The 24,505-nt window shown below is 41.6% G+C and overlaps 1 protein-coding gene across 6 annotated transcripts in view; it reads right to left on the bottom strand.

Annotated features, from left to right (window-relative positions):
* LRRC8B (leucine rich repeat containing 8 VRAC subunit B) overlaps nucleotides 1–24,505 on the bottom strand; it is a 112,653-nt gene that overhangs the window by 41,406 nt on the left and 46,742 nt on the right. The gene's annotated exons all lie outside the window — the stretch shown is intronic.

Here is a 24,505-nt window from a genome sequence, read left to right as displayed (position 1 = left end):
TTTAAATTTCTACTGTTTTTAAACAGCTAACTATCTCATTTTTTAAAGCTTTTGAAATGATATGAAGAATGTTTCTCTAAATAAGAAAACATTGAATATACTATGCTGATCTAACCATGTAGGAATTTTGAATGTTTTATCATCAAAAAAATTGAAATAAGACTACATTATTCATGCAGAACATTACAACTAATAAAGTATGCATTGTACTCCTGAGGCCCAATCCACTCTGAAACTGCATGGCCCAGCTGCTGTACTCTCAAACATTTACCCCTATCCACAGGGACATTTTGCTGGGAATAGATGCATAATGAAGGCTGTCTCAGGGTGATGATAACCCATCATCCCAGGTTCCGGATATTACTCTCCAATGGTAGAAACAGTGAAATGCGGTTCCATTTTCCAATTAAGGTTAATATCATACCATGTGACCTGATTTTAAAATGTTTTGTTGGTACCTTTTGTCTGTACATTATTGTCATTAGGCAGAATCTCCTCTCCACCCCACCCCACCCCACCCTCACACACAGAATAAACTTTCCCCTTATTCTATGGGATAAAAATAATTAAAGAGAAATATCTGATATAGTAATCACATCTGGCTATCTATATAATACTCTGCTCTGTAGAGTTAATGCCCAGTTTGCTTTAGCCTTGAGGAAGAAGAATGTAAATGCCAGCTATATGCACCCCACTTTTAAAAAACTCCAGCCAGTCATCATCACCCCTTTTTTCCTTTCCCTCAGAAGTGACACACATAAAGTAAAAAGTAAGAAAAGGTGAAAAGCCTGCAAATATTTGTAGTCAGACAAAAATGAGAAAAGGATACAGTGGTTCCAAGAGAACCAGCTGCCTACATGGTCTGCCAAGATGGTTATTTTGTTGCCTGAACGTAATATGTTGGAGTCAAGACTGCGGAAAAACTGACTTGACCCAATTCATCAAGGGAAATGCCAAAGAATTAGGAGAGGGCAGGGAGAGTGTTTGTTTTGTTCAGGCCTGAGATAGAATCTCCAAAATGACTAAATAAAATGTACATTGGAGGACCTGTAACTGATGATCAGAATGCTACCCTTTTCAACATATTACCTGTTGTTCTTTAGTTGCCAAATGATACCCCAAGGAGGACAGCAGCTCTTTGCAATAGTCAAGGATAAGAAGGCCACAGGAGGCTAATCTGCTTTTGAGTAGAACACAAGGCCCAGAAACCCCTTTACTGGGAAAGCTGAGAGAGCTGCCTTTGACATTGCTCCTACCTCCTTCTCACTGGCTGAGATTCTACGAACTAACAACACCTTCTCATATTGTCGCGATGCCATAAGGAAAGAAATGCAAAGCCAGGCTCCACAGATTGGAGTCTCACAGAAGTAAACATTAGTAAATAGTAAACATTTGCCTTTTAGTCCAAGCTTGGAAAATCTTGCTAGACAGAAGGCTAGAAGACACACGAGGACTCCAAAGAGATGGTCTGAATGCCATGTGAATGCATGGGTCTCTCCCTCCATCTCTTCAGTTTGGTGGAGAATGAACAATCACCCAGAATTAACAAGCTCTTCTAGGTTAACCAACTTACAGAGCCATTTACTGGCCATAAAAGGTTTTCCCAGTGTTTTCTTAGAAAATGATCTTCACAAATAATAAAAAGATTCCTGTGCTAGCTATATTAGGTTGCGGTGGGATGTTAGAATGAAGAGTTGAACTTTGAGTAAAGACAGACTCGGCTTCAAATTCCACTGCTAAGTCCTAGTAGCTATATGATCTTGGTAAGAATCTCTCAAATCTTACTTTCTTCAACTATAAAATGGGGATAGTCATGCCAAGGAGCAGCTATAGCTCAGTAGATAGAGAGCTGGCATCAGTCAGAAGACCTTGGTCCAAATCTTGCCTGACACACGATTAACCTCTCAGTGTCCTAAGAAACTCACAAAATTTAGAAGTTGCAAAGCAGGGGCCAATTTGCATTGATAGAGGAATTTTCTTTTGCTGGAAGTTCCCTCTACCTATAAAATCAGACGTCTAGTTTTAAAAAAATTACCTGTAAGTTCCTGCCTCACAAGATTGCTATGATAAGGAAATAAGGTGATGTCTCTAAGTTGTAAAACTTAAAAGTCCACTAGAAATGTCCATTTCTATTATTAGCATGGAAGCCAACTGCCTGTCCCTAGGCCAGGGCCTTGTACACCACAACTACTTTCCAGGAACTCATAACCAATTAAAGGGAGTCTTGTTCTTAACTCAGATTGCAGGGGTTTTTTAACCTGAGGTCCATGAACTTGTTAAAAAATATTTTTATAACTATATTTCAACACTTGGTTTCCTATGTAATCTTATGTATTTCATTTTATGTAATTGAAAATATTATTCTGAGAAGGGGTCCATAGACTTCACCAGACTGCCAAAAGGGTCTGTGAAACAGAAAAAAAAGTTAAGAACCCCCAGGTTAGAGATGTTTATTATTGTTCTCTTTTAAAACTCTAGAGGAGGGAGAGGAAGTTGTAGTTAAGACCTTATAGGAAAGCAAAGGAAAGGAAATTTGGTGTGGCTGACAAGGTGCTAAGGGGCCAAGAGGGACAATGACAGTGGATGACTCACTTTTCCTCCCCCCGCCTCCCAAAAGAGCAGTTTGCTTCCAGCAGTCTGTAGGGAAATTATTAATGAAAACAAAAAAAGATTGAGGGTCTCATTTCCAGCAAGTATGGAAAGCATGGTGAATTCTGTAGTTACCTGTACTATGCATGATGCTAATATGGTCATCTCATGTGGATATTAGTGTATGTGATCCAACAGAGCATGAGAGCTGGAGCCAGAGGACCTGAGTATTCAAGATCTGCCATGTAATAACTTGTGTGACCTCTGGCGAACCACTTAAGTTCTGAGGTTATAACCTCATTCTCTTATCTGACTAGAGAGGAGTTTGGACTAGGTTACCCCTAACATCCTTTGCAACTATAAGTCTATGATATTATGACCCTCCCTCCTTAAGAAAGAGTAATGAGGCTCAGGGAAGGGCCCTCAAGCCTGCAGATTGTCAGGGAAAATGAACAAACAGAAGTAGGAAGGGTCTCGATGTGAAAATGAGGAAGAGATAGAAGGCAATCATGACCTGGGTGAAACAGGCGTGTGTGTGTGTGTGTGTGTGTGTGTGTGTGTGTGTGTGTGTGTAAAAGAATGTGCCAGAGGAGGAAAAGAAGAAATAATAAACATTTGGACTTAAGAAACAGATGAGGCTCTTCCTGAAAAAGGGGGAACTCTGATGAAGAAGCCCCTTCTGACTTCCAAGTAATAGTGATGGGAAGGAAGTACAGGTACTAGAGCAGCCATGCAAGGTCAAGGGGAGAAGAGATTGTTGAATGGTGACTAAGGATTCCTGCTAAGGGATAATAATGTCAAGTCAAGTCAATAAGCATTTATTAAGTGCCTCTACTATATGCCAGACACTGTGATAAGCACTACAAAGAAGGGCAAAAACCCCAAAACAAAACAAAACCAATCCCAGGTCTTAAGGAGCTCAGTCTAATGAGGAAGACAGTGTGCAAACAACTGTGTACAGACAAGCTATGCAAAGGAAAAGTTGGGTATAATCAACAGGAGGAAAGGCATTGGGAAAGCCTTCCTGGAGAAGGTGCAATTTCAGCTGAGACCTGAAAGAAGCCAGGAAAGCCAGGAGGCAGAGATGAGGAGGGAGAGAATCCTGAGTATGAGGGACAGCGGGAGAAAACGTATCAAGTCCGAAGATGTGGAGAAAGAAGCTCTGAAGACAAAGCAAAGGAAAAACCAAATGATTCTCATGAAGAGGAAACAGGGGAGCTGTCTAAAGAGACTGATATGAACACACAGGGAATTCGTCAAGCAACCCAGCTTTAAAAAGGTATTTAGAGAAGAGGGAAACAAGGCTAGGTAACAGATGACGAAGACTTTGGAGAGAATGTCACGGTCTGGTGAAAATATCATCAGGAAGGCCACCGCTCACAATGAGCTAAGGTTGGCAGCAAGATTAAGGACCAGAGACGTTGTGTGTGTGCATGTGTGTACGTGTGTGTGTGTGTGTGTGTGTGTGTGTGTGTGTGTGTGTATACATGGTGTGTGCTGGCTTAAATAGAAAGAAGAAAGGCCTCAAAGAAGTAAGAAATGATCCCCAGGATGATCAGAAACAATGGAGAGAAGTTTTCGCTCACCAATTATTTTGCTTCTGTTTCCTGTCAAGAAGAATGATCTTTGAAAGGGAAAGTTAAAAAATGGCTGATGGGCAGCTGAAACTCAAGCTAAGCAGGGAGATGGTGAGAGAGCACTCCTCAGTTGCCCTTGATGAGTTCTCAAGTCTCCAGATGCAAATCAAATCACATCCTTGGTATTAAAAGAATAGGCAGAGGGATGAGTGCTGAACCATTCTCAGGGGATGTTGGAAGTACCGTCAAGAATAGGAGAGGGGCTGATGGATTGGAGATGAGCAATTGTCCTGATTTCCACCCCTATCCCCCCCCCAAAAAAAGGGTGCAGGTGAGGCAAAGAAGAAATTCTACGAACTAAGATCAGTGAGGCTGATTTCAGTTCCTGTTGTCACACAGTGGGTCCACAGGCCAAGAGGCCCAGTAAAGACTGAGCCATTACAAACTTTTTACAAAGGATTGGAGAATACAAGACCTGCCAGCCTACCTCCCATGGCATTGTTTCCCACAAATCTGAAAGGATACTATCTATCAAATTCAGGACCAATGGTTCCAGAAAGCCAATGGGCTGACCTATATGTAAGGGGACAGGCACCCCAGACATTTGTGGATAATCTGTACAACCTTAGCACGAAAATTAAAGTTAGGGAAATCCACTGTTAGGCTGGGGTAATTAGGTGGCACAGTGGATAGTGGCACTCTTGGGCTAGGAGTCAAGAAGACTCTTCTTCCTGAGTTACTAGCTGTGTGACCCTGGGCAAGTCACTTCACCCTATTTGCCTCAGTTTCCTCATTTGTAAAATGAGCTGGAGAAGGAAATGGCAAATTACTCCAGTGTCTTTGCTAAGAAAACTTCAGATGGGATCACAAAGAGTCAGACATGACTGAACAACAATTGTTAGAATAAACATGGAGTCCCCAGTTGATAAATGGCCAAAGGATATGAACAGGCAGTTTTCAGATGACAAAATTAATACTATCTATAGTCATGTGAAACAATGCTCTAAATCACTATTGATTAGAGAAATGCAAATCAAAACAACTCCAAGGTACCACATCACACCTATCAGACTGGCCAACATGACAAAACAGGAAAATGATAAATGTTGGAGAAGATGTGGGAAAACTGGAACACTAATGCACTGTTGTGGAGTTGTGAAATGATCCAACCATTTTGGAGATCAATTTGGAACTATGCCCAAAGGCCTATAAAAATGTGCATACCCTTTGACCCAGCAATAGCATTTCTAGGGCTGTAACCCAAAGAGATCATAAAAATGGTGAAAAGACCCATACGTACAAAAACATTTATAGCAGCTCTTTCTGCGGTGGCAAAGAATTGGAAACTGCAGGGATGCCCATCAATTGGGGAATGGCTGAACAAATTGTGGCTGATGAATGTAATGGCATATTATTGTTCTATAAGAAATGGTGAGCAAGTGAACTTCAGAAAAACCTGGAAAAACTTGTATGCACTGGTGCTGGACGAAGTAAGCAGAACCAGGAGAATGTTGTATGATGACTAACTTTGATACACTTAGCTCTTCTCAGCAATAAGGATCTTAGACAGCTCTGAAAGACTCATGATGGAAAATGCTATATACATCCAGAGAAAGAACTATGGAGTCTGAATGCAGATGGAAGCATGCTATTTGCTTTTTTTCCCTTCTGTTTTGTTTTGTTTCCTCTGTCTTGTGGTTCCTCCTATTGGTTCTAATTCTTCCTTACAATATGGCTAATGTGAAAATATGGCAAAAAAAAAGAATGAGCATGGAGGCAGTGATCCCACATTCCAACGAATCATATCTTAACTAATTGGCTTCCTGAAAGTTCCAGCTAAAATCTCACCTTCCTGATCCCCCTTAATGATACTGCATTAAGTAATCAACTGATTACCTCCAATTTTTCTTGTCTCTAACTTTTTTATACATAGCTTTTGTTTTCATGTTGTCTACCTCATTAGACTGTGAGCTCATTGAGAGCAGGTTCTATTTTTTGCATTTCTTTGTATTCTCAGCATTTAGCTCATAGCAGGAGCTTAATAAATGCTTACTGACTGGAAAAGTGCCCAATATCCCTTAATGAAGTTATGAAGTTTAAAATAAGAGTGCACCTGCAGCAGCTAGGTGGTGCAGTGGATAGAGAACCAAGGCTGGAGTCAGGAAGACTTGAGTTCAAATCTAGCCTCAGACACTTACTAGCTGTTTGATCCTGGGCAAATCACAAACCACTCCAGTGTTTTTGCCAAGAAAACACAAATGGAGTCACAAAGAGTCAGACACAATTGAAATGACTGAACAACATGTAGAAATGTACAAGAAAATAGGGGATTTGGTTTTCTACCTGAATTAGTGATTCCCATGCTAAGTTTCTAACACAACTAGTATTTCTAATTACTTTTCATCACCTTACACAATGCATACCACAGGCAGTTAATGTTTGAACTGAATGATTTCCAAAGAGTTTGGGAACATAATTCACTGTCATAAAAGAACAATCCTAGCTAAATTGAAGCTTCATTGTCAAAAGGCTGGTAAGCATAATAAAAAATTTGCAGCAACTCAAGAAACCACCTACTAAGGTTTGGAGGAATTTTGGGTGGAGATTATACCCAAAGTTGTAACGAGGGTGAAATGATCAGGGCTTTGCCACAGGGTAGGGTAGCACCATCCATGGATTTCTTCCTTTCTCGACAGTCCTGCATCCACTTTCCCCACATTCAGAAGCTGCTAGTTAGAGCTTTAATGCATATCACCACATGAATGTAATCTCACCTCTTTGACCACACAAAGACACACACACATCCCATGTTCTACTAGAGCCCTACACCAATGCATCAAGGAGATTACCCTGACTTTTCTAAGGCAATGACAGAAGGGTTGAAAACTGGTAGATTATATTAGAAAGCAGGAGTCAAAAGAGACATGAGATGTCATGTAGTCCATAACAAGTGCCCGTCTTACCACCATCATCCCTCCCTGCAACTGCTTAATGTCTTATTCATTTATGCTAAATAACACCTGATTCCTCAAGGATGGGGGAGAAAGCGTTTAGCACAGTGCCTGGCAAATAAAAGGTACTATATAAATGGTTTTTTTTTCCTCTTTAGTTCCCCTGTATTCCAAAGATGGGAAAGTAACTTACTATCTCATGCGTTAGCCCATTCTACTCTGGACAGCTCCAATGGTTAGGTCCTCAGAACCTAATGTGGATGTCTCCCCAAAGGTCTATCCTTAACCTTTTCTTCCTTTGTTTTTCATGGCAATTCCTTTCTTCCTTTCCTACCTTTCCTTCCTTTCATCATTCTTCCCCTCCCTCCCTCTTCTTTTTTCTTTTTCCTCTTGAGACTGGGTCCCCCTATCTCAACCAGGCTAAAAATGTAGCAGCCATTCACGGGCCAATTCCACCACTGACTGGTACAAAGCATTGATGTGGTCACTTCTTAACCTGAGCTGGTTTGCTCCACTTTAGGCTGGCTGGTTCCGCCTTGCCTGCCTCCTTCCTGTTTCCACACTTTTACCATACCCATGCCAGCCTAAGTATAGGTGCCTCATTGACTATGGTCCTACCACAGCTTAGAACCCCAGAGCTCAAGGGATCCACCAGCTTTATCCTCCCTAGAATCAGGGATTACAGATGTGGGCCACCATTACTGGTTATGGCAGTAGCTTTCATTTGGCCTGGTCTCAACTATCACTGTACTACAAATGACACTCAAATGTTGACCACAAGCCATGACTTTTCTGAGCTCCAGGTGGTTTCTAAGACATAGCCACCTAGATGTCCTATAACTCTTTCAATTCAATGACTAAAAGTAAGCTCCATAGCTTTTCCACCAACTCTTCTCTTCCTTCTTCTCAAATGACTATTTCTGTTAGTTTGGGTTATATCTATCGATATTTACCATATTTGGAATGAAAACATCTTAGCATTATTATGAAAACAGCTTTGACCTCCGAAATCCCCCAGGAGTCCTCAGACTTACTTTAAGAATCACTGATCTAGATTATTGAGTCTCTGAAGAGCTTTCTGCCTCAGTTCTCCTCCCACCCACTTCCAATTCATCACTCATCAGCCTAACAGACCAAGATGGCATACACTTACAACTGATTTTGTCAATGAACGATTGAAAAGGGTTTATTAAACACTTCTTATATGCCAAAACAGAAAGGAGGACAGTCCCTGCCCTCAAGGGGCTTATGCTCTAATTAGGAGGCAACACATATAATAGTTAAGCTACTGAGAACCACAGCTTAAAAATCTTTCACTTCCTATTAATGATCAAGTCAAGTTCAACTTCCTTTTCCTGGCATTCAAGGCCCCTCACAATCTGGCACAAATCTACCATGGCCAAACTGTATGACTTTGCTCTCTCTCACATTCCTGTGTCTTCATTTACAGAGCTCCTTTTCCCTAGAATGCCTCCTTTCTCCTTCACTTGTTGAATTTCTATTTTTTACATTTTTGAGGGGAGGCAAATGGGGTTAAGTGATTTGCCCAGGGTCACAAAGCTAGTAAGAGTCCGAGGCAGGATTTGAACTCAGGTCCTTCTGGTCCCAGGGTCAGTGCTCTATCCACTTAGCTACCCCCACCCCAATCCTTTAAACTTGAATTAAAATGCTACCTCTTTCAGGAAGTCTTCCTTGCTTTCCTGGGTCAGTAGTAACTTCACTTCAGACTTCACACTGCACATTGCCCTTCTCTCACACTTACTAATGCAGGCTGCTAGGTGGCTCAGTGGCTAGAGCACTGGACTTGGAGAAAGGAAAATTTTAATTCAAACTCGACCTCATATGAGGTCGAGTTGCTAGCTATGCGACTCCAGACAACTCACTTGTCTACCTCAATTTCTCCATCTGTTAAATGGTGCTAATATTGGCATCTACTTGGCACTGGTTTTGTGAGGCCAAAATAGCTAGCAGTAAAATGTTTTGCCAACCTTAAGGTGCTACAGAAATGCTCCCTATTATTCTAGTGTGGTGCAATGGATACAGAAATCCCCAAATGAGGTCATGAAGAATCAGACACGATTAAAACAATTCAACAACAAATAAGACATCAATAGGTAACTATCTTCTCCACTGGACTGTAAGCTCCACGAGAACAAGGACTTGGTCTTCTCTAAATGTTGTGTCTCCCTTGCACTTTGCACAGCACTCTCTCAGAAGTCAGAATAATAAATGTCTGTTTTTATTTATTGTATGTCTCTGATGTTTCTTCAAAAGACCCAGTACCTAACTGCAAACAGTGAATGCTTAATTAATGTTGTTGAGAAGCTTGGATTCTTGTGTCTGCCTACCCACCCAATGGGAGTGGGCATGTGAGAGACTAATTCCGGAGGGCAGGACTTTAATAGGTCCTTGTGTGGCAAAAGGCCCCCTTTGCAAAATGGTTTGAACAGGAGCTTGTCTCTGACCTTCAGGCCTTATCTTGAAAGGAAACAAAATCATCTAGAGAATAAACTTTATTTCCAGAACTTGGTCTCCAAAGAAGACAAAATAGCAAACGTCCCAAGGTCAATGCCCTTCTCTTGCATCCAAACTCTTAACCAGAGTCAAAAGAGACCTCCCAAGGGCTCAGCCAGAAAGAGAAGCAGCTACTTCTCTCACTGTTGAAATCTACCAATTTCTGGGTCATTCTGCTGCTCCTCAGGCCAGTTAGGCAGGGCAGTGGTAACAGGCCATTATTTTTCTTGAAATGACGTTTCATTCAGCTGTTTTTTAAATCCCCAATTTCTCTGGCTTATATCATCAATGTTTCATGCACTTGTCATAGATGGGTATTGGTCTCGGTCAGTGGCTCATAACGAAACCACTTTAAAAGTGGTTTCTTGAAAAAATTGCTCAAACCGATCCTTGCACATTAAGTTGACCAGCTGGGGAGGATATGTAGGACAGCATGGTATAATGCAAAGGGCACTGAATTTGAAGTCAGAGAATGTAGGTTCAAATTCTTCCTCTATTACTTACCAGCTATGTGACTGACCTTGGGCAAGTCACTCAAACCTATCTGGGGGTAAAATAAGAGAGGCAGATGAGACGTCCCCAAAGGTGCCTTCCACTTTCAAATTGATGATGTGAGGACACCAGCAGGAATTGCACAGATTGAGAGGATATGTTGGAGGAGGGCAGCCCCCACAGAGATGAGCTCACCACTCCATCAAGGTATCCAAGGATGCTGTTCATGAGGTAAAGCTAAATCAGGCCATCCCACAAAGAGAAAGACGGAGAGGTTCTGGGTATGAGCACTGGGATGGAAACGGGTCAGCAAGGGAAAAGTAAGCTCTCATGCCAGGTAAGCTTTTATCTTCTGCTGAGCAATCAGTCAGAGCTGCACAGCTATCTCCTCTCTGCCTAATGGACTGCTTCACTTCGTCAAAATCACTGGTTCTCACATTACTGCTCCTGCTGTGTCAAGAGGACTTCTGGCTTGTAACAGAGCCTAGGGTTTTCTCGTATTTTTTTTTTTAAACATGGCAGCATGGCCTGAAAATGGCCTCATTTAAGAGTTCTCTTAATTCAGAACAGCTGACTCACTGAGGTGTGGTGAATAGGGCACTGGACTTGGAGCGAGAGAAAGGCCTGAGTTCAAATTCTTCATGCCCTTGGACAAGAACCTCTTTGGGCTTCAGTTTCCTCAAATGTAAACAGGAAGGTTGGAATAGCTGGCCCCTGAGGTCTTTTCCAGCTCTTAATCTATGACTCCAATCCTAGTCTATAAACTGTTCTTTTTAAGACCACATCCAGGTCTCCCCAGCCACTGCTTACTATCTTCAATTATTCATTTATGTTAACTAAAACCTGATCCCTCAGAGAGGCTGGCAGATAGCAAATACTATAATTGCCAAGGTATCTGCCACAACCATTTAAGTTCACTAAAACCCTCCTCCATACTGCCTTCCCTTGGTGTTCACCAAAGAACAACAGAGAGAAGGAGACCTAGGAAGACACTGGAAATACCCAGGGTCATTTCTATGGAATTGTTTGAGACAGAAGTGGCCCCACCTGACAGATGGGCAGTGATGTTTAGTTCATACCAGGAAAACAGATAGTCAAGAGACCAAACCCACTGGCACTGAACACCAAGTATTTGGACAAATTCTTGGCTGTCTCTGCAGATCATTCCCAAATCTACCTCACCCATATCTCCCTCGTGAGTTCCAGTCCCACATCTCCAACCACTGATATGACATGTCAACCTAGATGTCCCATTGACATCTCAAATTCAATAGGTCCAAACAAAATCCAATGTCTTTCTTGTAAAACTCCCTCTGCCCCCTAACTTCCTTATTTCTATCCAGGGTACCATCCAGGGTAACACTACCCTTCCAATCACTCAGGTTGACAATGTTGGAGTCATCCTTGACTTGACACTTTTAATCATCTCCACATCCAATTTATTGCCAAGTTTGCCAATTCTGTATCTTTGTTTTTGCCAATTCTGTATCTTTCTTCACATCTTTCCCCTTTCTCTCTGCTCCACCACCCCAGTTCAGTCTCACTCCTCTTACCTGCCCTACTGCAAATGGCCTCTTAATTGGCCTCCCCCTCACTAACACATCCTCTACATAGCTGCCAAATTCATATTCCTAAAGCCTAGATGTGACCATGTCACTCTCCTGCTGACAAAGCCTTAGTGGCTCACTTTTGCCTCTAGGCTCAAGGATAAACTTCCTTAACATTTAATGCCTTTTACAGTCTGACTCCAAACAATTTTTCCACTATCATTACATATCATCTCCCTCAAGAACTCTAGGTTCCAGCCAGATTAGTCTACTTGCTGTCCTCCATATATGACATTCCACCTCTAGCCTCCATGTCTTTGTCCAGGCTGTGCCCCAAGCCTGGATTGGTCTCCATCCTTAGGTGTCTTGAAATCTGTAGGTCCCTTTAAGATTCAGTGCAAATTTTACCTTCTCCCTAAGGCTTGAGGGAATTGAGGGGATTAGAGCAGCAAGTGGTGGGAACTGAGTGAAGCACAGTGACTTCATTCAGTTCTGGAGCTAGCTCAGTTCTCATTCTATTCAATTATGGGTCTAGTCCAACTTCTGTCCTCTGAGAAAAGTTTATTCAATTGTGGAAATTGGGATGAAAACCTTATTGCATTGTTCGAACCTAGCCCTCCATGGCTGGGAAACTAGACCACTTCTCTCTGCTGTTTAGAGACCAGTAACCAAGGACCATGGTTATGCTGACCAGAAACCTGCTCAGATCCAAAGGCTGATGCTAGGAGTTTTCTCACAATTGTACATCTCAAGCAATCCATCTGGAAACTGGCCCATACTGATCAATAAGTTATCCCCAGCTCCTTCAATCTGTCTCTGTCATGGTAAAGATGACAGTCATCATCCTGGTCACTCTCCTCTTCCTTCAATGTGTGTGGAGCCACACACAATTCTCCAGAAGTGGTGGGACCACAGCAGAGTACTCTGAGAAAAAAACCTCCTGTGGTCTGGATATAATGCCTCCTTAAAGGCACACTAGGATCTCACAAGCCCTTTCAGTCTCAGCTGGACTATTGCAATGGCCTTCCAATTGGTTAATCTCATGCCAACCCATCCCCTAACTCAGGTGCCAAAATGATTTTCCAAAGGGGAAGATCTGATCGTGTCACCCTATACTCCCACCAATAAAGTCCAGCAGCTAGCTCCCTGTTACCTCCAGGACCAAAAATAAAATTCTCTGCTTGGTTTTTAAAGCCCTCCATAACCTGGCCCCTTCCTACATTCCCAGCTTCATCATGTAGTCCTTCACTCTTGACTAAGCTAAATAGGCCTTCTTCCTGTTGCTTACATTCTTCTTCTGCCTCTCTGTGTTTGGTTGCCATCTGCCATCACTGAACTGCACTCATTCCTCCTACAACACCATCTACATTTCTTAGAAATCCCTTAGTTCCTCCAACGCTCAGTCTAAGCACCGCCTTCTATATGAATCCATGCTAGCTACTCGTGACCCTCTCTCAAAATTGTTTCTCAGAGACATGTGTGTCTCTGTGTGTGTATGCCTACATGTCTCCTTGTGTAGAATGTAAGCTTTCTGAGGCCAAGGATTGTTTAATTTTTATCATTGTATTCTCGAACCAAACATTAAGCACATAGTATGCGCTTAAGAAATGCTTGATGGTTGACTGGCTATTAAGCCTGGCTCCAACTGACCACCTACAGCACATTATGGCAGGTACTTGGAAAAGAGATAGTCCTTTCACTTTTAGGATCAAGCTGGGTTCTATGGCTGTGGAAGGGAGTATAGAGAAAGAGTCTCTCCACTTCTGCAATAAGTTTGTAATACCTTCCCTATATGAACCATTTAATGTAGGCCTTACCTGGAAATATAAGCACAGGATTTTGAATCAGGGCAAGGTCCTGCTGTGGTGCAGTGACCCAAATTAAGTCATGGAACAATAATGACACAACCTCGGAAAATAATTTATCTTCCCAGGGACCTGATGCCCAGTGATTGCCTAGGAAACAGATGTGTGAGGAATGGGAATTTTTTTCCCCAAATTGCTATGACATACTTCCTTCTGTTTTCATTCGTCTTGACTGTATAATCCATATTCAAGAAATATTTTTCTATTTATATTTGAGAACACCATCTGTTTCCATTCTCCTTCTCCCAGAGGAAGGCAATGACTGTGGAAGGTCGGCTTCATTTTTACAAGCCAAGTTGGTGGGATGTAGAACTTCATGTGTTAGCTAGGAGATTTTAGAACTGGAAGGACCCTCCAGAGAAGAGGCCTCCCTCATTTTACAGATGAGAAAACTGAGTCCTCAATAGTCATGAAATGCCTTGCTTGAGGTCCCCCAAGAATAGAAGGTAAGTCCAGGATTCAAATTTAGGTCCTTTTGACTTTGGATTTTGTGCTCTTCCACTAACCTACAGGTGAGTAACCTGAGGCCTCAAGGCCATATGGCCTTGTAGGGTCGTGTTTGGCCTTTTGACTGAGTCCAAGTTTTACAGAACAAATCCTTTTATTAAGGGGATTTGTTCTGTGAAGTTTGGATTCAAAGGGCCACACTTGAGGACCTAGAGGGCTACATGTGGCCCTCAAGGCTGCAGATTCCCCACCCCTGTGATTAACCATTCAAGCTGTCCACAATCAGAATGGACTGTGTCTCAGAATGTAGTGAGTTTCCCATCACTGGAGATCTTCAGTCACTGAATAGTTGCTTGTGCCACAAATCCTGGAATTACAGAATCAGAGACTTGGCAGGGCACATCCGAACAGCAACATTTATTATTCTGTGTTCATAGAAGTGGGAGAGACAAGAAGCCAGTCAGTCAATAAACATTTGTTAAGCACCTACTAATATGCACAGGCTTAGCACCTCATAATTACCTGCCATCATGGAGCAAGGATTGTAGGTTTAGAGCTTGAAAGTAACTCTGAGGCAGTCTTGTCCAATCTCCTTATTTTACAGAAGAGGAAAATGGGCCCAAAGAACTAAAGGGACCTATCTAGCGCCACACAGTGGCAGATCCCGGATTTAAAACCAGGTCATCCAGAGCCTCAGAATGCAGTGCTCGTTCTGATGCAACTCCAGTCTGGTAGGGGGTTAAGAAACAAACCCAGAGGGGAACAAAATGCACAGCATTATGTAAATGAGGGACCCACTGCACCTGAGGGCTAAAGGAGATGGTCCTTTGTTACCTAACCAGGAAGGATCAGTCTGGGAAGTTGGTAGCATTCCAGTGGGGCTTGAAAGGAAGAGTAAGAATTCAGCCACTAAGTAGCACAGTGCAGGATCTGGAGTCAGAAAGACTCATCCTCCTGAGTTCAAATCTGTCCTCAGACACTTACTAACTGTGTGACCCTCTGGGCAAGTTACTTCACCCTGTTTGGCTCAGTTTCCTCATCTGTAAAATGAGCTGGAGAAGAAAATAGCAAACTACTCTAGTATCTTTGCCAAGAAAACTCCAAATGGGGTCAAGAAGAGTTGGACACGACTGAAAATTGCTGAACAACAACAAAGAATTCAACAGATAAAAGGAAAGGAAGGACACTCCTATTCAAAACAGCTGACAAGCAACCTTCTAGTGATTGAAGATCTCCAGCAATGGGAAACTCACTACTTCCTGAAATAGTCCATTCCAATTTTGGACAGCTTTAATGGCTAGGAAATTTCTAATTATACTGAAATAGGTTCCCTAGCACAATACATAACTGGAACATTAGGTAGTAAAGGGCATCAGAGTATTACACAATTTTGATCTCTCTCTCTCTCTCCACACATGTATTTACTATACCAACATGTAGTATATTTATATGTGTAACATACACACATGTGCATAAACATATATCATACATATGTAGATATGCAAACACATGCATTATATATACACACATGTATTTGTGTATGTATGTGTGTATGTGTATATGTACATATACACATACATAAATACATACATATATATATATATAGACACACACACACACACACACACACACATATATATATATATATCACAACAGGCCACACCTTTACAATCAGCCAATATTTACAGACAGGTCCCTGTCTTCAAGAAACTTAGTCTATTGGGTAAGGAAGGCATACACAAATGGCAAGTCTCTTAAGCTACTGGGTTTCAGTTTCTTCCTCTGTGAAACAGAGGAAACAGCAGCCCCTGCCTCACAGGGCTGTTGTGCGGATCAGCAGAGACAGCTTATGCAAAGGGTTGTGCCAGCCTCAAACTGCTCTAGAAATGTAGGCCATGGTTATAGGATCGGAGGAGCTGCCTCTGAGGCCCCTTTCCATACAACTATGACCACATGACCTCCATCTTCCTCCTTTCTCTTTTTCAATCATCATTCTAATAACTGAATTTTTAAAATTGTTAAGCTATTACTTCGCACTAAGCCTTGGAGATATAAAAAGACAAGTGAGAGTCCCTGCCCTTGAGGAGCTTACATTCTAACCCTTCTAGATGCACAGATTTCATCAGCCCCACTCCCCATCTCAGATATCTATGGCCTATCCACACAGGACAAACTACAAGCTCCTCACCCAGACATCCAAAACCGTCTACGATCTGGCTCCAGCTTCCATGGCCAGCCTTGTTTTAGCCTCATCTTTCATTCGTTTCAGGTGTTCCAGCAAGACTAGGCTACAGGCCACTGTTAAAACTGATGAAGTTGTTGAGATGACGTTAAAATGTTAAAAGTTGGGAATGCTTGCTAGAGATAATGAAGGCTACAGATCCAGAGTGGGTGGATGTCAACTGGAATAATATGGGAAGGACTTCAGGGAAGAGAAGATGGAGCCAAGCTTTGAGAGATGGTTAGAATCTGGATTGTGGTGGTGGTGGTGGTGGTGATTTGTCCTTGATACCAGGGAGGTGATGCCATGACAGAAAAGGAGGAATGGGGGTGCAGAAGATCCCAGGGTCATAGATCTCAGGCTTCAAGGGATCTTAGAGAACCACTTCTCTTTACAGACAAAGAAAATGAGACCCAGATATGTTCACTGACTTGCCTCACCTCACAGGGTAGGATGTGAACCTAGATTTTGGAATCCAAATCCACTGCTCTTCCCAATGCATCATGCTTCCTTTCAAAGGAGCAGAAATGTGAGCAGAGGCCCAAGGGGTACTCGCTGGGCATCAAGCAGGACAGTTGGTTAGAAAAGGGACCCTTCATAGGTTCCTTCCCCACAGAAGGGAAACAAGAGATATGCTTGGAAAGAGTGTCTGGGGTCAAATCCAAAACTTAATAAATGGTTGGGACTTTTCCACCTCTTCTCTTTTTTTTTTATTCTTTAAGAGATGGATCTCTAGAAGGGGAAGTTCTCTGAGCTTCTTCATCGCAAAATATAAGTGACATAAAAACAAAAGATGTCAATTAGAAAAAAAAATAAAGTTTTTTTTTTAAAGTAGATGCCTATTGATTGAGGAAGGTCTCAAATTGTGGTGGATGCACAGAATGGGAAAAAAAATAAGTATGATGAAATTAGAGAAGCCTGGGCTAGCTTATGGACTAATGTGACTAATGACGTCAGCAGAGCCAACATGTGCTGTGACCACGATGATATCAAGGGAAAGAACCACCACCAAACAAATCAGTCAATTGATTAACATTTAAATAAATAAATGAAAATCAATATTCAAATAAGTGTTTATTGACTAATTGACTGAACTAATGAAAATGCAAGGTTGAAAAATTACAAAGTACTAGAACTTGGCCCCCCAGAAGAGACAGTAAAAGATAACTACGTTAGCCCACTCCTTTGCAGAGTATAATGCATAGAACATCAGATGGATTTGATTGGTTTTCCCAAATATTTTTTTCCTTAAATCTTTTTTCTTTTCTTTAAAAAAAATCCCTTGCTATATGAAGGATGGCTCTCCAGGAAAGGAAGGAATAAGCATTTTTTTTTAAAGAAGTGCCTTCTATGTGCTGGGCACGGTGCTAAGCAATTTAGAAATACTGTCTCATTTGACCTTCACAACAACCCTGGGAGATAGATGCTATTGGAATCCTCATTTTAGAGCTGAGGAAACTCATTTGGATAAAGGTGAAGTGACTTGCCCAGGGTCACACAGCTAATAAGTATCTGAGGCTGGATTTGAAGTCACTTCTGACTCTAGGCCCAGAGTTCTTAAGTACTGCACAACTGAGCTGCCTCCTGGGATGGGAGGGGTTGGGTTTAGCAGTGAGCCAAGGAGGGAAATTTAGGTGATGTTAAGAAAAAGATAACAATAAATTTATTTTAAAAAATAAAATGAAAAGATTTTTAAATGAATTACAGGGAGAGTCTTAAATGCGGTGCTAAGAAGCTTGACTTTTTCCCCTTTGGCGATAGGAAGCTATTAAAGGCTCTTTAGCAGTAGGGCAGCGTGACCAAACCTGAGGGAGATTAGCCTGCAGGATGTATTTGAGCAGGTAGAGACTAGAGCCAGGGTGGGCATCCAGGAGGTTATTACAGGTGTCCAACTGTGAGATCAAGCTTAGAGGATCAGTAAAAAGGACAGTCTTGAAGAAGCCCCCGTAGTTTCTTATGCCTTTGAACATGGCAAAACAGATGGGCTGCAGAAAGTAAACTTTCAATATGATCATGAAAAAAGAAGGGTGGAAGTAGGGCCCCTTTATAGTTTTTTTTTTCCTTTCCAAAAGAGTATTCGAAAGTATCGGGTCCTGATGCTTCCTGCCTGTGCAATCTTGGGTAAATCCCTTAACTCCCACGGGCACCAGTTTCCACGTATGTAAAATGAAAAGGTCAGAATAGATTAGATGGGTTCTGAGCGTCTTTCTAGTTCTAAGTCAGTCATTCAATAAGCACATATTAAGCACCTCCTATGTGCCAGGTACTGTGCTAAGCGCTGAGGATGCAAAGGAGGGCAAAAGACAGTCCCCGCTCTTGAGGAGTACACAGTCTAATGGGGGAAACAGCATGCAAACAACTGTGTACAAATCAGACAGACACAAGACTAGTTGGAAATAATCCACAAAGGGAAGGCACTAGAATTAAGGGAGACTGGGAAAGGCTTTTTATAAAAGGTGGGATTTTAGCTGGGGCTTGAAAGAAGCTGGGGCAGTCAGGAGGAAGAAATGAGGAGGGAGAGCATACCAGGGAGGGGGCACAGCTAGAGAAAATTCCCAGAGGATGGAGATGGGGGTCTTGTTTGAGGAACAACAAGGAGGTCAGTGTTACTGGATCATAAGAGTACATGGTAAAGCGTAAGAAGAGTGGAGAGTTGTGCATATGGGGAGAGAAGCAGTTATAAAGGAATTGCTCTCTGGGAAGAGGGAGTGACGTGGTCAGAACTGTGCTTTAGGAAGACCATTTGATAGATCATAGAAGGATGGACTGGAGTGGGGAAGAGACTTGAGGCAGACCCACCAGCAGGCTACTGAAATAGTCCTGAATCGATGTGATGGGGGCCTGCACCACAGTGGTAACAGTGTCAGAAGAGAGAAGAGGGAGCATTGGAGACATATTACATCGACAGACCTTGGCAACAGATTGGATATGGGAAGGGATATGAGAAGCTGAGGATGACATCAGGTCACAAGCTTGGGTGACAGTGACAGAGAAGGTGGGATCATCCATAGTAAGAGGGAAATTAGGAAGAGGGGAAGGTTTGGGGTATGGGTAAATATAATGAATTTGGTTTTAGACATGCTGAGTTTAAGATGTCTTTGAGGTACCCAGTTCAAGCTGTCCACTGATTAGGCAGTTGGAAATGCAAGGCTAGAGATTAAGGCTGGATAAGTAGAATTGAAAATCATCAGCACAGAGATGATAATTGAATCCATGGGAGCTGATGAGATCACCAAGGGAAATAACATAGAGAGAGACTAGAAGAGTGTCCAGGACAAGAGAGTTGGCAGGTATGACCTAAACGAAGATCTGGCAAAGGAGATGGAGAAGCCACAGTCAGAGAGGGAGGAGAACAAGGAGGGGGTAACCTCAAGAAAAATCTAGGGAGAAGAGTAGGAAGCAGAAGAGGGTGATCAACAGTGTCAAAGGCTACAGAGAGGTCAAGAAGGGTGAGGACTGAGAAAAGGTCATTAGGTCAATAAGCCTATGATCCTGCTATAGAGCTTCTCAAAACCAGAGGCCAAGTGAATTTGCCCTTTTAGGAATTACTATCTGTAGCTTCTTGGCAGTTGGTATAGTAAAAAGTCATTTTCGACTCATCAGGAAGACCTGGGTTTAAAACCCAGCTTGGCTGCCCAACATCTTCACCTCTCAGGGCTCTAAGCAACTTTTTAATTATATGTTGCAGAGGTGCTAACCTGCACCTGGGAGTTTCCTGTTCTCACAAAATCATAATCCCTATCCTGGATCTTCTTTGATACACTTGGGATCACGATACAGGTCATCCAAAAGATGAAACTTTGATAGAATCATTTCTACTTTAGATTTTTTTTTCCCCTCCAGGCTTAACCAGAGATTTCTTCTATGTCAGGGATCTAGGAGGGGAGGGTGTTTCTCCATAAATGCAAATCCAGGGTCTTTAATTTACTATATTCAAGAGTTCTTGAGCCCCAGGGAAGTTAAATGATTGCCCCTGGCTACATAGCTCTCAGTGTTAGAATTCAGATCTTGAACCCTAGCTTTTTTGATTCAACCACTCTATGCCCTCCTTCTTTTATGTTCACTTTAAAACATTCACAGACCTGCCACAGCACCCCCCAATCCCAATAAATAGCAACATGTAGGTCACCTTTGTTTCTGCATGGATGCTCTGTCACCATGAAATATCCTTTTCACAGCTGCCAGGATCAAGTTATAGACGCTGTAATTAGGTAACCAACATTTTATCAGTTTCTGCAACTTGTGCTTCATCTTACAGCTGTTTGGAGGAAGTGGTGGTGATTTTACAAAGTATAATTCACTTAAGGGCCCTAAGAAAAGATTTCTTTTGATGAGGGGTTGGGTGGTTCAGGTTATCCGAATGTTGAATTCTGAAAAATTATTGCAAATGAAAAAATCCAATCTGAACTATTTTGAGAAGTGAGAGAACAGTTCCCTTCATTATCTTACACATTTCATTTCCCAGCAGACTTGGGGTGGGGTGGGGTGGTGGGAGAACCAGGAAATGAAAACAGAAGAATCTATCCATCATCAGAGCCAAGTCAAATGAAAGAGGGCCATTAGAATGAGCTAAGTCACTGTCAGGTTTCATTTTAAAATCTATTTCCTTGGAAATATCTATTTAATTACAGCACTAATAAGAGATTTCAAAAGCCCAAGGCTTTGTTTTGTTGTTTTGGCAAATCTCCTGCCGCGGAGGAGCATCCTTGCAAATTCTCTTCTCCCCACAGCAAAGCAGGCTGAGTCTGCATGACAGAACTCCCTGGCCATCCTGGGCGTGGCCCTAGGTACCACCTTCTTTTGTAATTCTATTGTGAGTTGCTATGAGGAACCAACTCTGCTTTATAACTTAATAGGAATGACTCATACTTATTTATACTAGGCTTTGTGATTTACCAAGCATTTTCCTTAAGACAATATCGATCTCCATTTATTAATCCCTGCCTACATCCAGTGCACTGCGCTAAGTGCTGGTGGGGCAAAGACACAAATCAAAAACGCAGCACAAAGACAGCATAACGTCACCCAGGTGTGCACAAAGCGAACACTACCTGCATTCATCCACCATAAAGACACTTCATATAAAGAGTAGAGACTCAAAGAAGAATCCAGGGAGAAATAGGGGTTCATAACCCACCAGCCTGTTGTCATACAAGCTCCTGGCACACTTAACGCCATATCTATTTATGAAACTAAAGGAGACAATTTCCCTGTTGTATTAGCAAGTTCCTTAATAGAAGGAAGACGAAGGTTAAAGATGAGAACTAAAGAATTACAGTCAATTGTGCAGTTGTTTTCTTGCAAGAGAGATCAGAACACATGATTTATCACTAAGGCTATAAAATTAATCTTTCACTGCTCAGTGTTCTATTGCAGGCATACCTCATTTTATCATGCTTCACAGGTGGTGCATTTTTTTTTTACCAAATTGAAGGTTTATTGCAACCCTACATTGAGCAAGTCTATCAGTGCCATTTTTCCAGTAGCATATGTGCACATCATATCTGTGTCACATTTTAGTAATTCTCACAATATTTCCAACTTTTTTATTGTTATATATCTGTTATAGTGATTTGTGATTAGTGATCCTTGATATTTCTGCTGTAATTGTTTTGGGGTGCTGAGAACTGCACCCACATATGGCTGTGATAACTGATAAATGTGTTTGTTCTGACTGCTCCACCGACCAGCCTATTCCCCCATCTGTCTCCCTTTCCTCAGGCCTCCCTATTCTCTGAGACACAATAGTGAAATGATGCCAATTTAATAAGCCTACAATGGTTTCTAAGTTTTGATGTAGCAAATTTCATTGTTGTCTTATTGTAAGAAATTACAAGGGGCAGCTTGGTGGCCAGTGGATACAGTGCCGGCCCTGAAGCCAGGAGGACCTGAGTTCAAATGTGACCTCAGACCAAACACTTGACACTTACTAGCTGTGTGACCCTGGGCAAGTCACTTAACCCCAATTGCCTAAAAAAGAAAAAAATGTAAAAAAAAAAAAAGAAATTACAGCAACCACCATCCTGATCAGTCAGTCGCCATCAACATTGAGGCAAGACCCTCCACTAGAAAAAAAAAATTACAACTTCTAAAGGCTCAGAAGATGGTTAGCATTTTTTAGCAATAAAGTATTTTTTTAAATAAAATATTTTTAATTAAGGTATGTGCATTTTTTAGACATAATACTATCATACACTTAATAGACTATAGTATAGTGTAAGCATAACTTTTATATGCATTGGGAAACAAAAAAATTTGTGTGACTTCATTGTGGTGGTCTGGAACTGAACCCCTGCAATATCTCTGAGGCATGCCTATACTTTTAAGCTGGTGGTTATAAAATTTGTTGGGACTTGCATATAAAATGGCCAAAATTATAGATATGGTCCACATTGGCTAATTAGCTTCATTGGGAGATGGCTTCCAGCCAGCCTTGGTTCTATCTTGATGGTACAGTCCCTCATGACACTAAATTCTCATGGCAAAGGTGGCAGAGTCTGGTGGCAGGGAAATAGACCAACTAGGAGGTCACAAAAATTATCTAGGTGTAAGAGAAAGAATCTGTTAAGATTGATGGTTTAGAGTTGGAAGGACCTTCAGTATTATCTACACTAGTCCTTGACTCCAAATACAGAGCTCTTTCCATTATACCATTTTTGTGTCTTCACTCTGGTCTATAGTGGTAGCTATAAGAATAGAAAAAAAGGAGATGGATTCAAGGAGATATTATGAAAGAAAATTTGTAGATAGATGAGATACTAGTTGGGGAGGGGCAAGGGGGGGTGGGTTTTTTTTTTAATGACACCAAAGTTTTCACCCTCAATGATTAGGAACATGAGGAAAAATGTTTTTTAAAAGACAGCTATAAGAACTAAGAGGACTTTGTACACAATAACAGCCATGTTATGCAATGACTAAGATTGTTAAACTGAGCCCTTGTCAGCATTATGAGGATCTATGACATCTCCAGAGGCCTTGGAATGGAAAATGCTGTCCACATCCAAAGAAAGAACTATGGAAGTCGAATCGCTATCACTTATTTTTACCTTCTCTTGAGTTTTATTTCATCTTTCTGATGGTTCCTCCTATTGGTTTTAATTTTTACTTACAACTTCACTAATGTGAAAATATGTTTAATGGGTATGTAAATGTAAAGCCTATATCAGGTTGTGTGCCGTCTTGGGGAGGATGGGGGGAGGAAGAGGGAGAAAAATTTTCAACTCAAAAGCATGTGGAAGTGATTGTTGATAAATCAAAATAAATTAATTAAAAAAAAGACTGAAAAAAAATAAATAAAAAGACAGCTATAATATATGTATGTATGTGTGTGTGTGTGGAAAGGCAGTGATTTAGTTCAATTTTAGATACTATAAATTTGAGCTGGCAATAGAACATCTAAGTAGAAATACAAAGGGAATTTAGTAGGCTGCTGTGCTAGCCTGCACAGAGAAGAATCATGCAGACCAGGCAACAGTTTGGGGGCCCTGGTATTGAGTCAATGGAACTATGGACTTAAAGCCTGGTCAGCCTATGTGCAAATGTGCACCTTTGCACGTAAGGGAAGAGCGAAGTGAAGGAATGTGGACAAATCTGTAATTGTTACTGCGGAAATGACCCAACAGTCAGGTTCTATGGATAGTCTTGCTATCACTGGATAATATGAGGATAGAGAGGATAGTGGTTGGAATGAGCAGTGGACTTGTCAACAAAAGAGAACCAATTCTTCCATTTAATTAGCTTGCTGACAAGTCACACTGCAAGCTAGAAACTTGGAGGTCATCTAGTCCAATTCCCCCTTCCCCCACTCTACAGATGAGAAAACTTAGTCCTAGAGAGGTGAAGAGATTCCCCTCCCAGGTCACACATGACACAAGTAGCAGGAGTGGGAGCTGAATCCCCTGAGGGGAAGAAGAATACAGGAAGAAGAGTGAAAGATTTCAAGACAGAAGATCTGGGTTTGAAATCTAATTCTTACACTACTTCTCTCAGCCTCAGTTTCCTCATGTGCAAAATGAGGAAGTACTGAATGGCCTCCAAGATCTCTTCTAGCTCCCTATCTTTTATCCTATATAAACCAAGGCTTATATCATTACATCCCAGTCATTTAAGCTCTTTAAGACTCAGTTTCCTTATGTGCCAAATGGATACGATTATGTGGTCATTACTTGGAAAGCATCTTGTCAGTTATAAAATGCAATGTAAATATAATTATTATACAAGATAACACTTTTCATTTTGTTCTTACTCATTAGGGCAGAAGGATTTTTACACTCAACTGGGCTATCAATGTGAGCAAGCCAGT

The sequence above is a fragment of the Phascolarctos cinereus genome, unplaced genomic scaffold (genome assembly GCF_003287225.1).
Source record: "Phascolarctos cinereus isolate Bilbo 61053 unplaced genomic scaffold, phaCin_HiC Scaffold_5;HRSCAF=322, whole genome shotgun sequence".
In the NCBI taxonomy this organism is placed as follows: Eukaryota; Metazoa; Chordata; class Mammalia; order Diprotodontia; family Phascolarctidae; genus Phascolarctos; species Phascolarctos cinereus.
Note: the sequence above shows the minus strand (reverse complement) of the source record. Positions and strands in the feature narration are given on the sequence as shown.